The 6186-nt window shown below is 46.7% G+C and overlaps 1 long non-coding RNA gene across 1 annotated transcript; it reads left to right on the top strand.

The window, feature by feature from the left end:
• Positions 1-316: 316 nt before the first annotated feature.
• LOC116530224 lies at positions 317-1983 on the top strand. Its single transcript, XR_004259886.1, has 3 exons — positions 317-539; positions 798-900; positions 1753-1983. It is a non-coding gene; the product is annotated as an uncharacterized LOC116530224 (long non-coding RNA).
• Positions 1984-6186: the final 4203 nt, after the last annotated feature.

The following is a 6186-nucleotide window of genomic DNA, read 5'->3' as shown; positions in this document are numbered from 1 at the left end:
TTCCCATCCTGCCTTCAGGCATCACCCTCCCTCTCTCCTGTGGGTCATGAGGTAGCCAGCATGTACAGGATATGGCTTCATTTTCCTGCTGTGATGTCCTTTGTGAGTTCAAAAAGGTTAATTCATTACTTGGTAGAAAATGTGAAATTCAACAAAAATATTGCTTTTCTTACTAAGCAAACCAAGCCTGCTCTAGCTGGGGATGTGATGTAACAATTTTCTTGGTGGCCTGCCCGCCCTCAAACGTTCAGGTTTCAGTGGCCCTAACGATGTAGCTGTGGACCACGGGGAACTAGCATTGCCTCCAGGGTGATGTCACAGCTCCTGAATCCTTACACTGAATGGGGCCAGCTGTGTAGAGTCATCAACTGCGCCAGTCCCCTGTTCCTGGTCTCTGGAGCTTCAATTTGGGGAAAGTGACCCATTAGCTTCTAAGGACCGGGGTGAGAGAGGGCAAGCTTGAATACCCCTCACGATGGAGAGATGTGGGCAGGCCAGGCAGACATCAGTTCCTCTACCAGTGCACAGGCGGCTGCAATGTGAGTGTCTAGTGCTCAGGAACAGCCCGAGAGCTGGAGGACAAACACCTTGGCTTCCTTCTCCTGGAGGGGACAGTTCTGAGTCCTCATGTGAGTCCTCAGAGACCACACCTCGGCTGCTCACAGCAATGACTACCCATCAACTCACCCTTCACTGCTCTCACCTCCACACTTCCGGTCTCTTCTCCTCATTCCCTTACAAGTGCTTCCTGGAATCCCCTCTCAAATAAACTGCTTGCCTCCATATCCTTCTCTCAGGCCTGCCTGTGGGGAGAACAAATCCAGAAAAAGAGATGGACATGAGCAGATGAGCTACTCTGAACAGGAGGCAAGTGGGCTGGAAGGTGAAAGAAGAGGACAGGTAAGAGAGTGGAGGTCGGGGAAGAGCGGCTAGGCAGGAATGTGCACGCAGGGGCTCTGAGCATCATGGCCTTGTGCAATCCCCAGGCCTGCCTGGCTCCATTTGGAAGGAGGCCACCTCAGGGTTTCCAGTGCTGGGCGGCGCTGTTGGCATTCGAGGCCCGCTCTTTGCTGTAGGGGCTGTCCTGTCACTGTAGTGATGAGAAGCATTCCTGGCCTCTACCCACTAGACACCAGAAAGATCCCCCAGTTGTGACAACCAGAAATGTCCCCAGACACTGTTAAATGTTTCCTGGGGCAGTCAGGGAGTGTTGCCTCTTGTGGAACTGGAGGACAGGGCTCTGAAAAGGTGAGGAGGGGCAGTTGGCCTCTGCCAGTGTCCCCTTCCTTTGCAGAACCATAGACACGCCCCTTACCAGGTCCTCCTTAAGGCTGGCATCTGGCCGGGCTGCCTACCCCTGGGTCTGCTGAGATTCCCCCGGGGAGACCAGAGGGCTTGTTGGCTCAGTTGCTTTTCAGAGGCCTGACCGGTGGACTTTCTTGTCTTTGACCACTAGATGGCCCCATTGCAATGCTGTACCCAGGAGACGGGGCAGCCAGAAAGGTTCTAGTTTCTCAGCTGAAGAATTTGGTGTTTGATGCATTTTCTAGTTGAATTCTCCGGACCCTTTCTATCCCTGGAACCCAAAATGCTGTATTTCTTCCAAGTGCGTTCGTGGGTGCAGCTGTGTGGAGAGGCAGCCAGGGCTTGGCTGTGAGCTCCTGGAAGCTCACCCTGGGCAAGTGTGCGTTCCAGCACCATCACTTCTTCCCTGTCTGCAAAGTCAGCATAAACAAAACGCTCATTTCACAGGGCAGCCCCGAACGCTAAATGAGACACGATAAGTCACGTGTGGAGCCCAGGCTGGTCACATCGAGGAGCTCAAAATATATTAGCAGTCCTTACCATAGGAGCCTCTGCCTCCTAGACCTGCCCCAGTGTCTATGAGGGTGGGAGTGGAGTCACTTTTCCTCTCTGGACTTCACTTTACTCCTCTGAAAGACAGCAGTGATGATGACCTCCCAAGATACCCTCTAGCTCCAGAATCCGTCTCTGTATTGAATGTGTGGGGTGTGCCAGTCCAGGTTAAAACAAACGCTGTGTTCTTAGCATCTCATTTCATTTTCATAAAAACCTTATAGGAGACACACTTTTCTTATCCTCATCTTACATAAAGGTAAACCAAGGCACAGAGGGCTCAATGGGTGGAGGAGGGATTCAAACCCGTTGTCCAGACCCGTGACCCACATGGCTAACCACCCTATAACCTGCATGGAGAAATGGTCGTTGACATTCTCCAAAAGGCAAAAGAAGGATGGCCTCTCTGTTCACAAAGGTTAAAGTTATCTAGCAAGGAGAGCTCAAAGGGCTTTGACTGCTTTACAACCTGGGAGTCAGTGCAGGAAAGGAAAACACCCATGAGCTGGCATTGTGGCCGGACCTTCCAGGGGTTCCTTGAAAGGGGATATTTTTCTTTTTTTCCTATGCAGGGGTTGGCAAACTTTTTCTGTAAAAGGCCAGAGAGTAAATCGTTCTCTCTGTAAATGGCTCTGCAGGCCATATGGCCTCTGTTGCAACTACTCAACTCTGTCATTGCAGCACGAAAGCAGTCACGGACACAATGAAAACAGATGAGAGTGGCTGCGTGCCAATAAAACTTTATTTATTAAAGGCAGGCAGTGGCCTAGATTTGGCCCCCTGGCCATAGTTTGCCAATCCCTGAGTTAATGCAGCGCTTTACCCCAAACTTGTACTGAAGTTTTAGTTGGGCCTCATCTGGCCAAAAGCATTGCCCACTAAATGTAGACTGTCCCAACATGGGATCCCTAAGTGGCCAAAGACAGAAAGCATTTGGTTTTTATTGATAAGGTGTTTCCAAGTGGATTATGTCAGAATGGGGCAGGCTCTGATAAGTGTCTGGGAAAAAGAGCCTGGGGAAGCATACGGAGAGTGTGCTGGCTTCTGACCTCTGCATCTGTCCCAGAGAGGCTGCAGGCAGACCGCATAGGGGACACAGTTTCTCTGCCCAACTCTGAAAGTACACAACGTGAAACATGTGAATGATACTTTCTAACGTCTCACTAAGTTGACCTGCAGACGCGTCCTCTGCATGTGCTGGTGCAAGCCTGGGGAGGCAGCTGCTGGATGGAGCCCACTTTTCCCTGTGCAGAGACAGGAGGGTCTGTCCAGAGTACAGGTATTGATCAACTTACGACCTGTGCAACTTACGACCATTCGACTTTACGACCACAATCGCTAGCCATGACTGCTCCATGCCTGGCTGTGCAAACGTTGCCCAGCTGGGCGTACAACAGTGCGGACCAGCTTCCGGCAGCACTACCATCTCCACGTGCATATAGCCTACTCAACTTACGACCAAATCGTGTTACAACCAGTCTGTTGGAACCAACTGTGGTCATAAGTTGAGGACTAGCTGTACCTGCTTAGCTGCTTCTGGTGCCCCACATGGTCCCTGTCCATTTATCGCTAGGGAAGAGTCTTGGTTCTGCTTCTGCGACAAGCTGTAAAATTGTCCCAATTTGGCCATTTGCAGTGTTAAAACTCAGCAGTGGGTAGCCAGAGTTGGGTTCTGACTTATTATTCTACACAGGTCCTCGGCAAACCTAAGAAAGTACCAACTCCAAGTTAGGAAAAAGTTTTCAGGGAATGATCAACATATCAGATAAACCTGAGCAACTCCAGGAAGAAACATCTAGTAAATGAAGCTCTTAACCAACAACAGCATACAACTTTACCATTTAATACCCAAAAACCCTACAAAACCAACAAATTCAAATGATCAGCATTAGTTTGACATGATAGATGGTGTTTGGGGTGAAACTGGGTTGTCCATGTTGAATAGTGGAAAGATGTCGTGGCTGAATTGTTTCCTGATGGACTGGCTCTAGTGACCTCATATGATTATTTTCCATAATTTTCTTCTTAATAGAGAACTCGTTTTGGCTACAGTTTTATTGTGTTGCTGGAGAAATCACTTCTAATCGTGCATTACAGAACAGAGTACTCCAGAAAGCAAAAGACGAGCATAGAATGATAAAAGTTTCCTTTCATATTCTCTGTGTTGCAGGAGGCCAGTTGCAAGGTGGCACATACAAAAACATCCTGAGAAAGCATTGGCTCAGAAGAAAGCGTGGTGTCTCAGCTGTGGCCAGCCGCTTGGGAACTGATGAGCCGGTGAGATTCAGTTCTTGCCTTCCCTCTTGTCGATGCATTATACGGCTTGCCCACATAGGTGGCTCCCAGCCAACTTGGTGACAAAGACATAAGGGCGGATGTAGCTGGGCAGCTCTGCTGTTGGGCAGCATTGGTAGCTGGCATGTGCCGTGTCCTCAGAAAAATGGAAATGGAAATTTTTGGATTCTCATTTGAACTTGGGGATCCCCAAGAGTACAACACACTTTGCCCTGTAAGTACAGAGGACGGTGGCTTTTCTGTGCAATAGGCTTGGTGGTAACTGCTTTTCCTTAGATGCTTAGGTTACCACTTGTAGAAATGTTACTTCACGTTCATAGTTTGAGGAATGTTGACTAGTTTGCATGCTGATTTTCTACCATTGCTTCACGTTAGGTTCTTTCTTAAAAATGATTTTATAGCATCTACAGAGCCAATTGTTACCAAAGCAATAGTTTTCTGACTTTGTAATGTGAGTGGGAAATAATATTTAATGTATAGAAATTAGGTTGTAAATTTGTCCAAAAAATGTGCTTTCTTCAAAATTCACCTATGTCTGTAATTTTTGGTTTTGTTTTTGTGTTTGTGTTCATCTTTTGGGTCATGGAAACAAGCAATTCTATGGGTAAAACCATATGGAATTATTACTGCTGTAGGTCGAACGTAGTGGCAAATGTATTAACACGTGACTCAGTCTGATAGAGAACAGTTACATTATCAGCTTTATCGATATGATATGCAGGCATGCTCGTTTAAAAAAAAAAAACAGCAACCAACAGAATGGGAAAAAATGTTTGCAGTCTACCCATCTGACAAAGGGCGAATGTCCAGAGTCTACAAGGAACTTGAACAGATTTATAAGAAAAAAACAAGCAACTCCATCAGAAGGTGGGCGAAGGATATGAACAGACACTTCTCAAGAGAAGGCATTTATGCAGCCAACAAACATATGAAAGAAAGCTCAACATTACTGGACATTGGAGCGGTACAAATCAAAACTACATTGAGATACCATCTCACGCCAGTTAGAATGGTGATCATTAAAAACTCAGGAAACAACAGATGCTGGAGAGGATGTGAAGAAACAGGAATACTTTTACACTGTTGGTGGGAGTGTAAACTAGTTCAACCATTGTGGAAGACAGTGTGGCAATTCCTCAAGGATCTAGAAATAGAAATTCCATTTGACCCAGCAATCCCATCACTGGGTACATACCCAAAGGATTATAAATCTTTCTATTAAAAAGACACATACACACGTATGTTTATTGTGACACTGTTCACAGTAGCAAGAACTTGGAACCAACCTAAATGCCCATCAATGATAGACTGGATATGGAAAATGTGGCACATATACACCATGGAATGCTATGCAGCCATAAAAAAGGATGAGTTCATGTCCTTTGCAGAGACATGGATGAAGCTGGAAACCATCATTCTCAGCAAACTGACACAAGAACAGAAAACCAGACACCACATGTTCTCACTCATAAGTGGGAGTCAAACAATGAGAACGTATGGACACAGGGAGGGGAACATCACACACCAGGACCTTTCAGGAGGTGGGAGGCTAGGGGTGGGATAGTAGGGGGTGGGGGGATAGGGAAGGGATAACATTAGGAAAAATATCTAATATAGACGACAGGGTGATGGATGCAGCAAACTACCATGGCACGTGTATACATATGTGACAAACCTGCACGTTCTGCACATGTACCCCAGAACTTAAAGTATATTTAAAAAAGTAAAAATAGATAAATGAATAAATTCCCCAAAACGGATTCTAAATCTAAAAACTAAATGTGAAGCTTCTTATTCAGAAAACAAAATTGCAAAGCTGGCAATGTGATGGACCATGGGGAGAGCAAGAGCTGGAGGCGTGATTGATAATTAGAGGCAGCTTAGGATCCCTGAGCAAGAGCCTCATCCCCAGTGGATGATGAACGATGCCTGGAACAACACCTTTGGTGACTCCTGTGCTCATCATCATGGCTCTGGAGGATGTAGCAGAGACAAGTCGCCAGCATGGCTTGGTTCTCTCACTTTGTAGCTTTA

Source organism: Sapajus apella, unplaced genomic scaffold (genome assembly GCF_009761245.1).
Source record: "Sapajus apella isolate SASKATOON/1434 unplaced genomic scaffold, GSC_monkey_1.0 scaffold65, whole genome shotgun sequence".
NCBI lineage: Eukaryota > Metazoa > Chordata > Mammalia > Primates > Cebidae > Sapajus > Sapajus apella.
Note: the sequence above shows the minus strand (reverse complement) of the source record. Positions and strands in the feature narration are given on the sequence as shown.